The sequence below is a fragment of the Symphalangus syndactylus genome, chromosome 17 (genome assembly GCF_028878055.3).
Source record: "Symphalangus syndactylus isolate Jambi chromosome 17, NHGRI_mSymSyn1-v2.1_pri, whole genome shotgun sequence".
Classification (NCBI taxonomy): domain Eukaryota; kingdom Metazoa; phylum Chordata; class Mammalia; order Primates; family Hylobatidae; genus Symphalangus; species Symphalangus syndactylus.
In genome coordinates this window covers 97,960,311-97,978,066 of record NC_072439.2, presented here as the reverse complement: position 1 = coordinate 97,978,066, position 17,756 = coordinate 97,960,311, and the positions used below count along the sequence as shown (strand labels likewise).

The 17,756-nt window shown below is 44.5% G+C and overlaps 1 protein-coding gene across 12 annotated transcripts in view; it reads left to right on the top strand.

Moving 5' to 3' along the window:
• The window catches only part of TFRC (transferrin receptor), a 65,896-nt gene extending 48,787 nt beyond the window's left edge, over positions 1–17,109 (top strand). For 2 of the 12 annotated variants that reach the window (XR_010116727.1, XR_010116729.1), the window contains exons 20-22: positions 2,512–2,846; positions 2,970–3,116; positions 9,861–10,893. The gene's annotated coding sequence lies outside the window, so the exon portion shown is untranslated. Of the gene's footprint in view, positions 1–186; positions 3,197–3,922; positions 5,979–9,860; positions 10,894–11,490; positions 12,022–16,545 lie in introns of those variants that run through there. The other 10 variants (XR_010116731.1, XR_010116733.1, XR_010116734.1 and 7 more) reach the window with 10 other exon arrangements.
• The last annotated feature ends 647 nt before the right edge of the window (positions 17,110–17,756 follow it).

The window sequence follows — 17,756 nt, the reverse complement described above, 5'->3', positions numbered from 1 at the left end:
GTGTGAGTCATCTTCACTGATTGAGAAGGTCAAGTGAGCCACGTGTCCACCGGACAGGGGGCCCTTCCCTGTTAGGCGGCCGAGGCAGAGAGAGAGAGAGGACAGCTTACACCGTTATTTTTTCTATGCTCTTTTCAGAAAGATCAAAGACTTTAATACTTTCACTAATTTGCTACTGCTTTCTAGAGGGCGGAGCCAGGTGTACAGGATGGAACATGAAGGTGGACTAGGAGCGTGACCACTGAAGCACAGCATCACAGGGAGACGGTTAGGCCTCTGGATAACTGCGGGAAAGCCTGACTGGTGTCAGGCCCTCCACAAGAGGTGGAGGAGCAGAGTCTTCTCTAAACTCCCCCGGGGAAAAGGAGACTCCCTCTCCCGGTCTGCTAAGTAGCGGATGCTTTTCCTTGGCACTGATGCTACCACTAGACACGGGCGTCTTCCCAGACGCTGGCGTCACCACTAGACCAGGGAGCCCTCTAGTAGCCCTGTCCGGGCATAACAGAAGGCTTGCACTCCTGTCTTCTGGTCACTCCTCACTATGTCCCCTCAACTCCTATCTCTGTATGGCCTAGTTTTTCCTAGGTTATGATTATAGAGCAAAGATTATTATAATATTGGGATAAAGAGTAATTACTACCAACTAATGATTAATGATATTCATATATAATCATATCTAAGATCTACATCTAGTATAACTCTTGTTATCTTATATATTTTATTACACTGGAACAGCTTGTGCCCTCAGTCTCTTACCTTGGCACCTGGGTGGCTTGCCGCCCACATTTCTATAAACATTTGTGTGCAAGTTTGTGTGTGGACATAACTCTTCAACTCCATTGGGTAAATAATGAGGAGCACAATTGCTAAATCTTATGACAAGACTATGTGAGCTTTGTAAAAAACTGCCACACTGTCTTCCAAAGTGGCTGTGCCATTTTGCATTCCCACAGCAATGAATGAGAGTTCCTGTTGTTTCACATCCTCACCAGCATTTGGTGCTTTCATTCTTGTGGATTTTGGCCATTCTGATAGGTGTGCAGTGGTATCTCATTGCTGTCTTAATTGGCAATTCCTAATAACATATTATGCAGAGCATCTTTTCATATACTTAGTTTCCATCTGCAGATCTGTTCAGCTTTTGCCCAGTTTTGAGTTGTTTGTTTTCTTATTGCTGAGTTTTAAGAGTTCTTTGCATATTTCAGATATGAATCCTTAGATATATTTTGCAAATATTTTCTCACAGTCTGTGATTTGTCTTTTGATTCTCTTAACAGTATCTTTTGCAAAACAAAAGTTTTTCATGTTAATGAAATTAAACTTTCCAATTTTTTCTTTGTGGATCGTGCTTTTGGTGTTGTATCTAAAAAAAAAATCACCAAATCCAAGGTTATCTAGATTTTTTCCTTATGTTATCTTCTAGAATTTTGAAAATTTTACATTTCATATATTGGTCTAATATCTACTTTGCATTAACTTTTGTAAAAAGTATAAAGTCTGTTTACGTATTATTTTTTGCATGTGGATGCCCACTTGTTCCAGAACCATTTGTTAAAAAGACTCCTTTCTCCATTGAATCGTTTTTGCTCCTTTGTCAGAAATCAGTTGGCTGCATTTCAGTCTGTTTCTGGGCTCTCTGTTCTGTTTCACTGATGGATGCGTATGTGTCTTCTGTTTTGCCTTCAATTTAAAAAAAATCTAAATATCTACTTGCTGCCTCAATTTGCTTATGAATTCTCATTTGTAAACAGAAAAGCATAAATTAATGCCTGAGTATCTTTTGGGGTAGATGTTGCATTGAATACAGTGAGCAGAATGAGTTATAACCTTAAAGTGAATATAAAAATTTGACCATAGTGGTAAGAGATTTGCGCACTAGTGACTTCAATGACAGAGTCCATTGCAATATCGCTTCCTCCTTCGGCTCAGCTCTGCTTCACACCAGACAACGACCAATCCCTTCTGTGCTTCATTCAAGGATTTCTGTGGGGTGGAAAGCAGAAATATCATGAGCTCAGTGGAGGGAGAGAAGGCAGTTTCCCAGGCTGGGAGCAGTCAGTTCTCTGGTGGGTCCCAACACTGCTCTGTAGCAATGCCTAGAGGGCGATGGAAACGGTGAAAATGAGGTGGGTGCCGGCCCCAGGGTTCCCAGTGTTATCAGGTCCCCGTGGTCTATAAGATGCCCGGAAATGAGATCTTCTGGGTTTTGGGGGCCCCTGTGGAGTTGGAAAATAAGAAAGTGAGCAGTGACAATCCAGACTGGTTATTAGAGGTACATCTCCCATTTTTCAGAAACCAAGGAGCCTTTGATTAGTAGTGAAATTGTGGCACTGCAACAGTGGTGGAGTGGAATGTCCTGCCATTCTGGATGGGTGATGGCTCGGGGTCAAGACTGAATTCATTAGAAAAAAAAAGAAGTTTTTTTTTTTTCCTATCTGAGTTTGTGAATGAAGAGCTCCACTGCTGTGAAATGTGCAAATCATTGGCTGTTGTTTCTCATGTGCATTTCAGGAGTATCAAGTCCAAAACGAAGCTCTTCAAACCATCTGGGAAGAGAAAACAGCATGACAAGGAAAGGTGTATTTGTCTGATCCCAGGAATCAATATAAACATCCATGATAACCCCACCTATTTTTTTAATGTATGATTTGGACGAAACAAGAGAAAGAGACTGATTGCTGCTGAGTCCCTGCTGCGGTCCCGACACCGCTGGAGACGCCCTGCTCTCCTTATTCTGTTGATGCTCATGAGAAAGACACTGATGTCTGAGGAAGAAGGTTCTCGTCCACCTCTGCCCCTGGTGTGTCACGTGCCGGCCTTGTCAACGCACACAAGAACCTGACAGGGTGAGTGTTATAACCCCAGTTATAGAAAAGGAAACTGGCTCTAAAGTGTTTAGCATCTTGCCCAAGTTCTGACACTTAGCAGAGGCCTAAGTTTAAATGCAGCCCCGTCTTGCTCTTTGACAGCCTCAGCGCTACATGCCCTGGGTGGCCCATGCAGTGAGTCACTGACAGCCCTTGTGGTGGGCCCGTGGCACAGCATGCAGCGAAATGGTCCACTGACCTTTGCAGACACTTGGGCAATTCTTGATACAGTGTATGCAGTCACTCCCGGTGAGTCCTATTGTTCAGTTTAATAGAATACCTAATTCTATGTTTAGTATGAATAAAGGGAGAGTTCTTGTGGTTTTTAAGAATGTGAAGCTTATCTATTTTGCCTGCAAGTTGGAAGTTCCGATACTATAGGAAGCATAAGTGCAGGTTATAATGATGGGTTTTTTGTAAGACTGAATTCACATCAAACTGAATCAGTAACTCCAGCTGTATGAACAGGGTGAGACGTTAAACATTTAATGAAAACAAATCCTTTCTTAGGTCACAGCAAGGACTAAATATGTCCAATTATCCTGCCCACTAAGATGTATTGTAATATTTGCAGTTAATCACTCATTCAGTTCAAAGGGTATTTATTAATTGTCTGCTCTGAGCATAACATTAATTGGAAGCAGTGTGTTCACATGAAAAAAAAACTTACCTGAGACTCTAAGTCACAACTTTCCATGACCAGCACACGTTTCTAATCTGAAATACATATCTCAAGCTTCAAATGCATAAATAGATATCCCAATCTAGAACTAAGTTAATAGTTTCTTTGAATTAATTGTTTAAATTATCCTGGGAATAGGAAAGATATGTCTACATGAAACAATAAAGGCTATATTAGAATTAGTAAACTTTAGAAGACCACTTTAATCTTAATATATAAACATACTACCTAGGCACACGTTTAAATACATCTGCAACCTACTATTTTTAGATTTAAGTAAATCATTAAACCTTAAATTTGGAAAAGATTTCAGTGTTAGAGCTCTAGACTGTGAAACTTGAATGTTTTTCTAAACTTGTTGAGTCTTATCCAGAAATACAAATTTTCCTGGTACTGAGAACTGCAAGAAATTTCACTTGGAGTCTCCACATAGTCAACGATGTGATGGCAACATCAGTGTAATAGATACTGTCATAAACATCCTGTGACTTTTATTTTTTTTTATACTTTAAGTTCTGGGATACATGTGCAGAACGTGCAGGTTTGTTACATAGGTATACACATGCCATAGTAGTTTGCTGCACCCATCAACCCATCATCTACATTAGGTGTTTCTCCTAATGCTCTCCCTCCCCTTGACCCCCACACCCTGACAGGCCCCAGTGTGTGATGTTCCCTTCCCTGTGTCCATGTGTTCTCATTGTTCAATTCCCACTTATGAGTGAGAACATGCAGTGTTTGGTTTTCTGTTCCTGTGTTAGTTTGCTGAGAATGATGGTTTCCAGTTTCATCCATGTCCCTGCAAAGGACATGAACTCATCCTTTTTATGGCTGCATAGTATTCCATGGTGTATATGTGCCACATTTCTTTATCTAGTCTATCATTGATGGGCATTTGGGTTGGTTGCAATTCTTTGCTATTGTGAATAGTGCTGCAGTAAACATACATGTGCATGTGTCTTTATAGCAGAATGATTTATAATCCTTTGGGTATATACTCAGTAATGGGATTGCTGGGTCAAATGGTATTTCTGGTTCTAGATCCTTGAAGAATTGCCACACTGTCTTCCACAATGGTTGAACTCATTTACACTCCCACCAACAGTGTAAAATCGTTCCTGTTTCTCCACATCCTCTCCAGCATCTGTTGTTTCCTGACTTTTTAATGATTGCCATTCTAACTGGTGTGAGATGGCATCTCATTGAGGGTTTCATTTGCATTTCTCTAGTGACCAGTGATGATGAGCTTGTGTTCATGTATTTTTCAGCCGCATAAATGTCTTCTTCTGAGAAGTGTCTGTTCATATCCTTCGCCCACTTTTTGATGGGGTTGTTTGTTTTTTTCTTGTAAATTTGTTTAAGTTCCTTGTAGATTCTGGATATTAGTCCTTTATCAGATGGGTAGATTGCAAAAATTTTCTCCCTTTCTGTAGGTTTCCTGTTCACTCTAATGGTGGTTTCTTTTTTTTTCTTTTGTATTTTTTTTTGAGACAGAGTCTCACTCTGTCGCCCAGGCTGGAGTGCAGTGGCACAATCTTGGCTCACTGCAAGCTCCGCCTCCCGGGTTCACACCATTCTCCTGCCTCAGCCTCTCCGAGTAGCTGGGACTACAGGTGCCCGCCACCATGCCTGGCTAATTTTTTGCATTTTTAGTAGAGACGGGGTTTCACCGTGGTCTCAGTCTCCTGACCTCGTGATCCACCTGCCTCGGCCTCCCAAAGTGCTGGGATTACAAGCGTGAGCCACTGTGCCCAGCCTATGGTAGTTTCTTTTGCTGTGCAGAAGCTCTTTAGTTTAATTAGATCCCATTTGTCAATTTTGGCTTTTGTTGCCATTGCTTTTGGTGTTTTAGTCATGAAGTCTTTGCCCACGCCTATGTCCTGAATGGTATCGCCTAGGTTTTCTTCTAGGGTTTTCATGGCTTTAGGTCTAACATGTAAGTCTTTAATCCATCTTGAGTTAATTTTTGTGTAAGGTGTAGGGAAGGGGTCCAGTTTCAGTTTTCAGCATGTGGCTAACCAGTTTTCCCAACACCATTTATTAAATAGGGAATCCTTTTCCCATTGCTTGTTCTTATCAAGGTTGTCAGACATCCTAAACTTTTTAATTTAAGAATTTACATTTTTTAAAGTAACTGACAATCATTTAAAAATCCATGACTTAAAAAATAATAATTCCTCCTATGTTTTCAACCAAGAGAAGTGAAAATCTGTTTACACAAAGGCCTGAATATAAGTATTCATAACAACTTTCTTCTTATTAGCCAAATATTTTTAAAATAGTCTATCACTGCAGAATAGATAAACAAGCTGTAATATATTCCTACAGTGGTTATTGCCCAACATAAGAAGAGTGACATACACACCAGAAACCACATGGACATATCTCAAAGGCATTAAAATATATGAAATAAACCAGGTATAAGATAATTTACTGTGTGATTCCATTTATATCAAATGCTTTTCTTTCTTCTTTTCTTTTTCGACAACATCTCACTCTGTCACCAAGGCTGGAGTGCAGTGATGTGACCACAGGTCACCATAGCCTTGACCTCCCAGGCTCAGGTGATTCTTCGGCCTCCTGAGTAGCTGGGACCACAGGTGTGTGCCACCACACCTGGCTAATTTTGTGTGTGTGTGTGTATTTTTTTTTTTGAGACAGGGTTTGCCTTCTTACCCAAACTGCTTGTTCAAGTGATCCTCCCTCCTCAGTCTAGTGCTACGATTACAGACATGAGTCACCACACGTGGCCTGTATCAAATTCTAAGACAGACAAAACTAGAGTGAAAGAAAGCAACTGCCAGGAGCTGTGGTGGAGGGGGGCACTGACTACAGCAGCATGCAAGGGAATTTTTGGGGTAATGAAATGTATTTCAATGGTAGTGCTGTGTACATGACTATATATATTTGTCAAAATGCACTCATTTGTACACTTAAAATTACTAAATTTTATTATATGTAAATTAAACTCAATCAAACAATAAAAATTAAACTTTTGATCCTGAAAAAATACCTACATACACACAAACGACCTCTGAAACAAACTACTTTCTCAGAATTTCTAATTTAAATATTCAGAAATATGAATGACGACAATGAATTTTAACAAGGCTTGCCTAATTCAATTCTGTTTTGGATCACGCCTGGGAGGCATATTAGCTGCTGGACTTAGGCGGACTTCCTTATCTCCTTTGCATATGAAAAAACAGGAGGTTGAAGGCCGGGCGCGGTGGCTCACGCTTGTAATCCCAGCACTTTGGGAGGCCGAGGCGGGCGGATCACAAGGTCAGGAGATCGAGACCACGGTGAAACCCCGTCTCTACTAAAAAATACAAAAAATTAGCCAGGCGTGGTGGTGGGCGCCTGTGGTCCCAGCTACTCGGAGAGGCTGAGGCAGGAGAATGGCGTGAACCCGGGACGCGGAGCTTGCAGTGAGCCGAGATTGTGCCACTGCACTCCAGCCTGGGCGAAAGAGCAAGACTCCGTCTCAAAAAAAAAAAAAAAAAAAAAACAAAAAAAACAGGAGGTTGAGACAGAAACAAGATATGTAACTAATGTACAATGAAACTTTCTACTGCCCAGGAAATGAGGCTTTCTATTGCCCAATGAATTGTGCCTGGCAGCACAATTCACTGCTTCACAATTGATCATTCTTTTTACCCTCAAAGCATCCTTGAAATGATTGACTCAACCGTGAGAGAAACACTGTAAATATTCTCAGATACAAACTCGCAGTACCAGCTTCACAGAACACCTGCAGGTGCAAGTAACTAAAAATCCAGCTCAATTTGACTTTAATAAGAAGGCAATTTTTTGACTCAGGTGGGTAGTTCAGAAGCAGACCAGGCTTCAGGGTGAATTTGAGCAAAAAGAAGCTCATGGATGCTACCCAGGACTCAGTCTCTTCCCAATTTTCTGCTCTGCCTTCAGTGAAGTCACAATCATTCTGAGTGTGGCAAAATCTCCAGGAACAATTTCTGAGGCTGCATTCTTCGTCAAAGAGGGAGCATGAGCAAGCACACTCTTAGCACAACTTGCATCTGACTCTAACTGGAACAATGCAGGCCCTTGCCCATCCCCAAGTCCATTAGGGGGACCAAGGGAGTGCTGTGTGGCACCGGGCATGAGCCTCAGTTATGCACCCACCTTGGAACCAGTAGCTGTGACATAGGGTGAGACAGTGCTGGTTAGGTTAAGTCAACCAGCACCCACCCTATGTTTCAAACCATGTGACTGAATAACTCAGGGCTCTGTTAGGAAGGAGAAAGGGGGATGCTTCTTGAAGAGTACCCAACACTCAACTACAATTCAATTTGACAGGAACCCGGAGGCCTTGCCCATAGAAATCTCTCACAGTTGCTTGGAGAGAGAACACTCAGTACAAAAATCTTATGGCAGCAACCCTGTGGCCTCAAGGGTGCCACGGACTTGGTGTGGGGGGTGGGGAAGGGCTCAGCATCTTCTGAAGATGAAGCAGAAGAATAGATGGCACTGCCTTAGCAGAGTGGAAAACGTTTAACCCCAAGAGGTGCCTACAGAGGCAGGTGGCCACACCACAGACTCCTAGAAGGGCTTGGGTTAGGGTTTCCACATGTCTGGGTAGCAGAGGAGATGGTGAGGCAGACACAGAGGGTTGGTTCAAAGCACATTGGGAAGAGAGATGCCTACAGAGGCAGGTGGCCATACCACAGACTCCTAGAAGGGCTTGGGTTACAGTTCCCAAGTGTCTAGATAAGCAGAGGAGATGGTGAGGCAGACACAGAGGGTCAGTTCAAAGCTGATTGGGAAGCGTGTGATCCCAAGACCCCTCAGTCCACACTGGCAGTCAAATATTCCTCCCTGACATCAGAAAAAGCAACTATTTTCTTCAGACATTGAAACAGGACTTTTCTAAGCTGCAGGACACTGGGTAATGCTGCTTATGCAAAGACAGTATTTAGTGAAAGCCAATGTACTGAACAGGGAGATCCACAGACTCTTTCTCCCTCTTGGCTCCCAGAATGCTGGGGTCAGGCTTGCAGTCTTAGGAGACTGGCAACCTCTTTTTGGAGAGGATCTGCAGATACCAACAATTCAGGGTTTCCTCAGGTCCAGGAGTGCCAGGCTCCTGTGCACTCTTCCTTTGGGGCAGCAAAGGAAGACTCCATCTGTGCTTTTGGCCCTGGTGTTTCCGATGTGGCGTCTCACACAGGAGTTCAGCTCCTCTCAGAATAGTGGACCCAGGATTGTTTGTAAAGACCTACCAATAGCTCACTGTCCATGCACGTGGTAAGAGCACAGCATCCACAGAGAGTTTCCTGGGGCCCAGAACGGGTGCTGGGGCCCATAGTGGAAAACCTCAACCCAACACCTGGGAATGCTCTTGGGAACCTGCACTTTCCTGGGCAGGAAGAGGTGACAAGCCCATGGCAACACCCGCCTACCACAACACCTGAGTCCACACCTGCCCACCACAACACCTGAGTCCACACCTGCCCACCACAACATCTGCCCACCACAACACCCGCCCACCACAACACCTGAGTCTGCACCCGCCCACCACAACACCCGCCCACCACAACACCCACCCACCAGAATACCTGAGTCCACACCTGACCACCACAACACTCACCCATCACAACACCCGCCCACCACAACACCCCCACCACAACACCTGAGTGCACACCTGCCCACCACAATACTTGCCCACCACAACACCCACCCACCACAATAGCCGCCCACCACAACATCCAAGTCAACACCCCCCAACCACAACACCTATCAACACCCATCCATTCCAACACCCCCCCACCACAACGCCAGCAGCAATACCTGCCCACCACACTTGAGGAGCCTCGGGCAATCACCACCCCAGGCCTTGGGGCCACACTGAGGGGAAACTGAGGCCTGAGCTCTCCATCCTGGCTCTCCTCGTGCTGATCTGAGCCCAGGAGAAGGTCATGGAGAGAGAAGGCCAGGTGTGCTCTTGGACAGTCGCTGAGACTCTCACAGGAAGGGGCATGCAGGGCCAGGGGTGTGAGGAGGTCCCAGAGTTGCACATCACATCAGGAGGAGGTGAAGCTCCTGGGGCCCGGGCAACATTCCCCAGCCAGAGGGAGCCTGCTGGCCTCCTCTGAGCTGGTACTTGGGGAGTAAAAAAGATCAAAGGTAAGTTATATTGATGGTTCCATGATCATGCAGGGTTGGAGTAATGACCAAGCTGACCAGCAGTTTAAGTGTTTGTTAGTCGCCTTCTGGGGACAGGAGCAGGTTAACTGAGTGCGTTTGAGGGACAAAAACAAACAGAGCATTTATTTTTATAATTCATAAAGCCAAGACCACTAAATGGATGTCCAGTTGAAAACACGATGGGAATTTAAACAGCCTTCGGAAGGAACCCCCCTGGTCTCTGTATTCACACCGGTCAGGCCGTCTGCGCGTCGCTGCGGGATCAAATATTCCTCCCAACTGGTTTTCTGCCACGTCTGAGGGCTTTGAAGATGCTGAGGTCCTTCGGTATGTCCATGGCTCACAAAGGCCCCATTTGGTGGCACTGGATGCAGCTGCAGCCAACTGTGCCTTTATTCAGGTTCCCGCTAAAACAGACAGGGCACAGCTGCCGACTGCTCCTCCGCAACTTTCTTCAGGATGCTGCGGGAAGCACGGGCACTTCTGCCGTGACTGATGTGACAACCGTCCCAGAGGCGCCTCCTCCACCCGCCACATCCCACAGACCTAAGAGGCCTTGACTGGAGCAGGCCCTGCCCATACCTTGGTTTTGGACTTCATGCCTCCAGAGCTGTGAGAGAAGAAACTCGATTGCTTTAAGCCCCTGGGTTTCTGGTAACTGACTACAGCAGGTGTGGGAAGCCAGCATCCTTCCACATTGGTGCAGGGGATTCTGAGATGTCTAGCTAGAATTGGCTTTTTACCAGGGTGCAACTGAATTGAGGTATCGTTTAGTACAAAGTTTAATTTTAAACATTTTGTGGAGTACATCAATATTTTAACCTGATTATAGTAAACTCTTTACCTAATAACAGGTCATGAAGAGTTCTCCTTATGTTTTCTTCTAAAATGTTTATACTTTTGTAGTTTTCATTTAGATCTGTGATTACTTTCAGTTAAGTATTCATAAGATGTGAGGTTTAGATTGCGGATGTTTGCACATGCCTGTCAACATGATTCATACCCGCTTGTTGGAAAGACTCTCACTCCATTAACTCCTTTTGCATTTTTGGCATATTTGTGTTCTGGACACTGTATTCTGTTTCAAGGATCTATACGTTTGCTACTCTGCAAATGCCACCGTCTTGATGACTGCAGATTTATAGTAAGTCTTAAAATAAAGTAGTTTTAATTTTATGTTTTCTCCAACTTTGTTCTTCTTCAGTATTAAGTTGCATATTCTCTCTTTTGCCTTTCCATATAAAGTTTAGAATCAGCTTGGTTTAAACATTTTTGTGGGATTTTAATTGGAATTGCATTAAACTACAGATCAATTTGGGGAGAGCTGATGTATTTACCGTGTTGGGTCTTTCAATCTATGAGTATGTTGTTTCTCCATTTATTTATACATATATACATATATGCAAAAATTGTCTTCATAGGTCTTTTGTAGTACATGGAAATCCTGTACATGTTTGGAAAGATTCATACCTAAATGTTTCACTGTTTGGACCTGTTATACAAAGGCATTTTTAAAAAAATTGAATCTCCAGTTACACATTGCTATTATGTAAAAATATGATTGGCTTTCTATGTAAATGTAGAAATATGATTTGTTGATCATAAGTTCTACTTTGCTAAATTCATTCATTATTTCTGGGAGTTATTTATTTATTTAGTTTTTGTGTTTCTTGGGATTTTCTGTATGTAAAATCATGTCATCTACAACTAAGGACACTGCTGTTTTCTCTCCAATCAATATGCATTTTATTTCTTTTTCTTGCCTTATTGTAGTGACTGGGATTTTAAGTGTGATGTCTAATAGGATTAGAAAATCTGGGCATTCCTATCTTCTGCCTGATCTCACTGAGAAAGCATGGGTCCCTCACGGTTGAGTGTGATGCCAGCCGTAGACTTTCTGCTGATGCCCTGTTCAGGTTGGAGAAGTTCTCCTCCTCTAATCTTTGTTGCTGAGTTTTTAATCATAAATTGATATTGCTTTGTCAACTGCCTTTTGGCATCAATTGATATTATCATGTCATTTTTATTCTTTAGACTGTTAATATGATGTATTGCATTAGTTGATTTTACTTTTTTAGCTATCAAACCACCCTTGTATTCCTGGAGTAAATAGCACCACTTGACTCTGGCGTGGTACTCTTTACTCTTTTCGTTTATTACCAGATTTAATTTGGTAACATTTGAATGAGGACTGTTATGTCCATGTTCATGAAGAGTATTGACCTGTAGCTTTCTTTATTTGAATGCTCTTTGTCTGGATTTGGTATCCTGATGACTTGCCCTCATTAAATAATTTGGGGAGTCCTCCTCTTCTATTTTTTGAAGACGTTATGTAGAACTGATGGCATTTCTTTGTGAAATATTTATTAGAATTTCTTAGCAAAAAAATGGGCCTGGAGATTTCTTTGTTAAAATGTTTGGGAATACAAATAACCCTCTGAGGGTATTGCTTTCACATGGGGTGAGTTTGTGTTTTCTGAAGAATCCATCCATTTTACCTGAGTGTTGAGTTCATGTGTGTGGAGTTGTCGTGTTATTCCCTGTTTATCCCTTAGTGCCTGCAGTGTCTATAATGATGACCCATTTTTCTTTTTCAATGTTGGTAAACTGTGTCTCCCTCACTTCCTTTTTTATTCAATGGTATTGTTAGAAGTTCATCAATTTTATTCAAATTTAGTCAAAGAATTAGGTTTGGTGTCATTCATTTTTCTATTGTATTTTAAAATAATTTTGTTGTTTTTTGATCTTACCTTTATTATTTCCCTACTCCTGCTTGGTTTTCATTCATTTTGGTTTCCTTTTTCTACCTTTTAAAAAGTGGAAACCTACATTATTGAGAACTTTCTATCTTTTTAGTATAATCTTTATTAATAGAGCAGTGTTACTATTCCTCACTGTGGACTTTGTCTATTTCTCTTTTTGGGTTTTTAAATTTTTGTTTCAAGTATTTTAGAGTCCTGGCATTTGGTGAATTCACATTTAGGATTGTTGTTTTCTTGACCCTTTTGTCATTATTTATTTCTTCTCTTTATCCCTGGTGATTCTGTTTGCTGCAAAGCCTACTTTGCCTGATACTAACGTGGCTTATCCTGCTGTCTTCGATGAGGGTTTGCGTGGCGTTTGCTTCACTTTTTGTCTTTTGATTTTCATTCTATCTCTATCATTATATTTGGGGTGATTTAATTTTACACAGTGCATCACTGTCTAGGAAATAAAATGTACGTAGTTAACTTTTCACACTTTGCCTGGAATCCATATTTGCTAGTTGGAATTTGTGAATCCATCTTCACGTAGGTCTCCTTCACCTGCCCCTCTAGTGGCAGGAGAGTTACAAGCTAGGTCTGCACACTGAGTCTCCACGAGAAGATATTCTCATTTAAAACATTCCTTTCTCATGTTTTTCTCTGTTGTTAAGATTGGATAATTTCCATTGATCTATTTTCAAATCCACAAACTCTTGTTTCCATTCTGATATTTCTTTACCATCTTCTATAATCCCATCCAGTGAGGTTTTTTCAAAAAGAACTTATTGCCCCTCCATTCTAAGATGTCCATTTGGTTTATATTTACATCTTCTAGTTCCTTTCTGAGATTTTCTCCTTTCTCATTTGTTTCAAGAGTGTTTGTGACTAGGGGTGGAGTGATTTTATCATAGCTATTTTCATGTTTTTGTCAGCAGATCACAACATCTCAGTCGTCTTGGCATGGGCATGGGCTGGCTGGTGCCTGCGTGAGTTGTGATTTTCCTGGTTCTTCATATCCTAGTAAGGTTGAATTGCATTCTGGACACCATGAATATTATGTTAGGAGACTCTGCATCTTATTTTATTCCAATGAAGGGTGTTGATTTTGTATTGGTTTGTTTTAGTGAGCATTAACCCGATTAAATTCAGGCTGCAAGTTTCAACTAACATTTTGTGGTCTGGCTTTCCACAGCCAGTTCCTTTCTCAAAGCCTTCAATGCTGTTTGCACGTGCCCTGTGTGTGCACCACCGGGGTCTAGGCTGAGGTCTGCCCACGAGCTCAAATCCACATGTGAGCAGCTCAGGGCAGCCCAGGAGGCCACGCGCCACTTACCAAGACTCTTCCTCTCCTGAATCTCCCTAAAATGTCCTTTCTCCCTGGGAACCCTCATTTTCATTCTCTAGCTAGAAAGCCAGGGATTTAGTTACCTGCTGAGCTGTGCACTCTCATGGCTGTGGAAGGCCTGGGCCAAGGGCTGGGAAGATGAGAGAGAAAGAAGCAGTGGGGCTGGCCCCATCCTGCTGGAGCCCCACATGCAGAGGAGGTTCCCCCGCGGGGCTGGGTCCTGCCCTCTGCCATTGTCCGCACAGCTGCTGCCACAGACCCAGGTGATTGCCGGGGGCAGGGGGCAGGGGGCAGAGGGCAGGGGGCAGAGGGCAGGGGGCAGAGGGCAGGGGGCAGGAGGCAGGGTGTGGGGAGGGGTGGGGTGTCTTCCCTTCCCCTTAGGTCCTCTCTCTGTAGGCCCCAGCTCAGGCTGTGTGGTCCTTCCTGGAGTGTCCTGCACGTGGCCCCTGAGAGCTTGTGGACCCTGCTGCCTTGATGTGGGCAGGGGATGCAGGGGGGATGCGGGAGGGGACGCAGGTGCATCTGCTGCCTGGCCACTGCTCCTCAAGTTCTGCCCCATTGTTCTTGCCAGAGTCCGTGGCCAGGGGCTCCCTGAGAGGGGTGAGTGGCATGTCTCCCCTCCTCAACCAGTAACAGGAGCCCCCTGAGCGGCGCCTTCCCAGCAAGGACGCCAGAGGGCTCTGGCCACAGACCTGCCATGGCTTGCTTATATGTTCAGTCCTGATGTTCAGGAACTAACATCGCTTAAATATTTATGCAAACTTCTGTCCATGGAGTCGTGCAGCTTCAACTACTGGGTACTTTTCATGGAGTCCTAGTTCACACGTACTAATTTCCTTTTCTACTATTTATACTTTTGTGGAACATTAAAGGTTGTTCTATAATGTTTCTGTCCCCTAAAAATGTCTTTTAAAAATGAAATTTGATACATATAAAATACCGACGCTTCTACAGTTATGTCTCAGTCTGTCCGTGTGATCGTTAGCTGGGATGGGTCAGCTCATGTGGTGCTGAGGAACCGCGTGGCTTAAGAGCTGTGACGATTTTCAGGACTTTGTTATGTAAAAGATGATTTCTGTTTCTACTTTGAATATAAACGTACATCAGTAGGAACGGGACGGGAAAGCCACCTCGTGGCACGTCACTATGTGTTAAAAATTCTAAGACATATTGTCCTGTGAAGAACTTCCAAAGGGATGGCTCGCTGATGGACGGCTCCTGACCACGTTTCGCTGCTTCAGGGATGGTCCTGCTGCATTGGTCTTTCCTTGTGGGTGACGGCCAGGATATCACCCCAGCACAACCTACTGAAGCCCCACTCCTCTGACTTCAGAGCTGTCCAGGGCCCAGGCTATGAGGCAGCTGCTGAGAGGTCCCAGTACAGGTTGGGTGCACATGTTTTCAAGGAACTTACAGGACAGCTCCGGGAACTGAGGCCTACACAACAATGGAGAATTCAGGCTTTGTTTCACTTTCTTAAAAAAGTAGTCCAATTACATTTATGAGTATGACCATGACCATGCATAAATATAACTAATTTCTGAAAGTACTGCATACGTGAGTGCTGGTTCTCGGGTGCCAGTACGATGCCACGTGTGTGAGGCTGTCAACACTAGGAAGACGAAAGACACTCCCAAAATACAAGTCAGAAGAGGGGCAAGTGCTGGAGGAGATCAGTGAAAGGCCACCCGCCACCCCCAGAGCCTGGCAGAAAGCAGCTTGCCCACGAGGGCTGGCTGGGTTCTGTGCCAGCTTCCTGGGGCTACTTAACAGCGTTCCAGAGACTGGGGGCTTCAACAACAGAAACCTGTTGTCTCACAGTTCTGGAGGCCAGAAGTCTCTGAGATCAAGGTATAGCCAGAGGTGGTGGCACATGCCTGTAGTCCCAGGTACTCGGGAGGCTAAGGCAGGAGAATCACTTGAACCAGGGAGGCAGAGGTTGCAGTGAGCCAAGATCGTGCCGCTGCACTCCAGCCTGGGAGACAGAGTGAGACTCCGTCTCAAAAAAAAAAAAAAAGAAAAAATAAAGAAGGTTCCAAGTACTGTAAAGAAAAATAAAGCAGGCTGGACTCAGTGGCTCACGCCTGTAATCCCAACACTTTGAGAGGCTGAGGTGGGAGGATTGCTTGAGCTCAGGAGTTCGAGACCAGCCTGGGCAACACAGCAAAACCCTGTCTCAAAAAAAAAAAAATTAGCTGGGTATGGTGGCATGCACCTGTAGTCCCAGCCACTGGGGAGGCTGAGGAGGGAGGATTGCTTGGGCCCAGGAGGTGAAGGTTGCAGTAAGCCGAGATCATGCCATTGCACACCAGCTTGGATGACAGAGCCAGAACCTGAAAAAGAAAGAAAGAAAGAAAGAGAGAGAGAGAGAGAGAAAGAAAGAAAGAGAGAAAGAAAGAGAGAAAGAAAGAAAGAGAAAGAAAAAGAAAGAAAGGAAGAAAGAAAGGAAAGAAAGAAAGAAAGAAAGAAAGAAAGAAAGAAAGAAAGAAAGAGAAAGAGAGAGAGAGAAAGAGAGAGGGAGGGAGGAAGGGAAGGAAAGAAAGAAAGAGAAGGAAAGAAAGAAAGGAAGCAGGGATGGGGGCATGCTGGGGAGGAGGCTGGGAACGCAGGGGAGGTGCTGGGGATGCAAGCTTTCCTGAGTTCCCACAGTTCTCTGCCCCTCTCCTGTCTCACGGGGCAAGGTCCACCTGGGGCTTGCGGTGGTTTTACACCAAGCTAATATCTTGTTCTTCCCAACAGACGGAGGCCGATTGAGGCTTCTCTGTCCTTCACGGGGAACAGCATTGGCCTAAACCTGCAGACAGCATTGCAGAGAGAAGTCAGGCAAACCCGCTGATGAAGAATGATTCCAGTGTGCTGACAGAGGCTGACATTTCTTGCCATGGGTGATTTAATGTTGGGCCTCAATTTTTCACTCCCCCCGTAAGAGTATGACAATAGCCACAACCTTGCCAGGGCCCGAGGGAGGGTGGATGGACTTATCCATCCCATAGGTGTTGCTCGTGGCTGGGTGACTTGCTTCTGCGAGTGAGATTTTCACAGACATGGCACAAGCAGAAGCCTGGAATGTGTGGGCACTGCCAGGCCTGCCCTCTGAGGCTCTTGATTTTCCCCACGAGATGCACGTGCCCCAGGGAACGGCGGCTCTGGCTGCGGGATGAGAGGCGTGTGGAGCAGGCATGGTTCCCATCCTTAGCCTGCAGTCAAGCCCAGACTAGATCAGCCTAAGCCCAGCCACGCCACGGGTGCAGGAGTGAAGAGCAAATGCTAACTGTCCATGGAATTGACTTTCAAAGGGGCATGTCATGTGCCTCATCCCAGCAACAGTGAAGGCATTTCCCTATCAGTCAGTTGGTAAATAATTATTGACAAACAATGTGCTGGGAAGGTGGAATGATTTGAGTAGATTTGGCCTCTTCTCATGGAGCTTCCTTTCTAGAGGGGCAGGCAGATGATGGATGGATAAATATAAATGATTGTAATAGGTTGGTGCAGCAGTCATTAGAAGGAATGGCAAAAAAAGAAAAGAAGAAACGGGGAGGAGCCGCTGCTGCAGTTCATTAATAGTAATGGCAAAAACCGCGATGACTTGTGCCCCAACCTAACACAGTAACCACGGGTGTGCAAAATGTGGCAGTTGGGAAGTTCCGAGTGCTAGGAGACCATGTAGCTTCCCGGCGTCAGGACACGGGGGTTGGCAACCTAACCAAGGTTAAGTCCAAGTGAGGAGGGTGGGCAGGGAGCGATATTTCAGTGGAGACTCCAAGGATGAATGGTATTTAGAGATGAAACCCCGATAGAGAGGGTGTGTGTCTGGCATAGAGAAGAGCCTGTGCAAAAGCCGGCGGGGCGAGAGGACACCGTGTGTTCATCCACCTGAGGGGCGACCAGCAGGCTGGAGCTCAGCGGGTTGAGAGGAGGATGCAGAGCCCAGGAAAGGCACCCTAGGC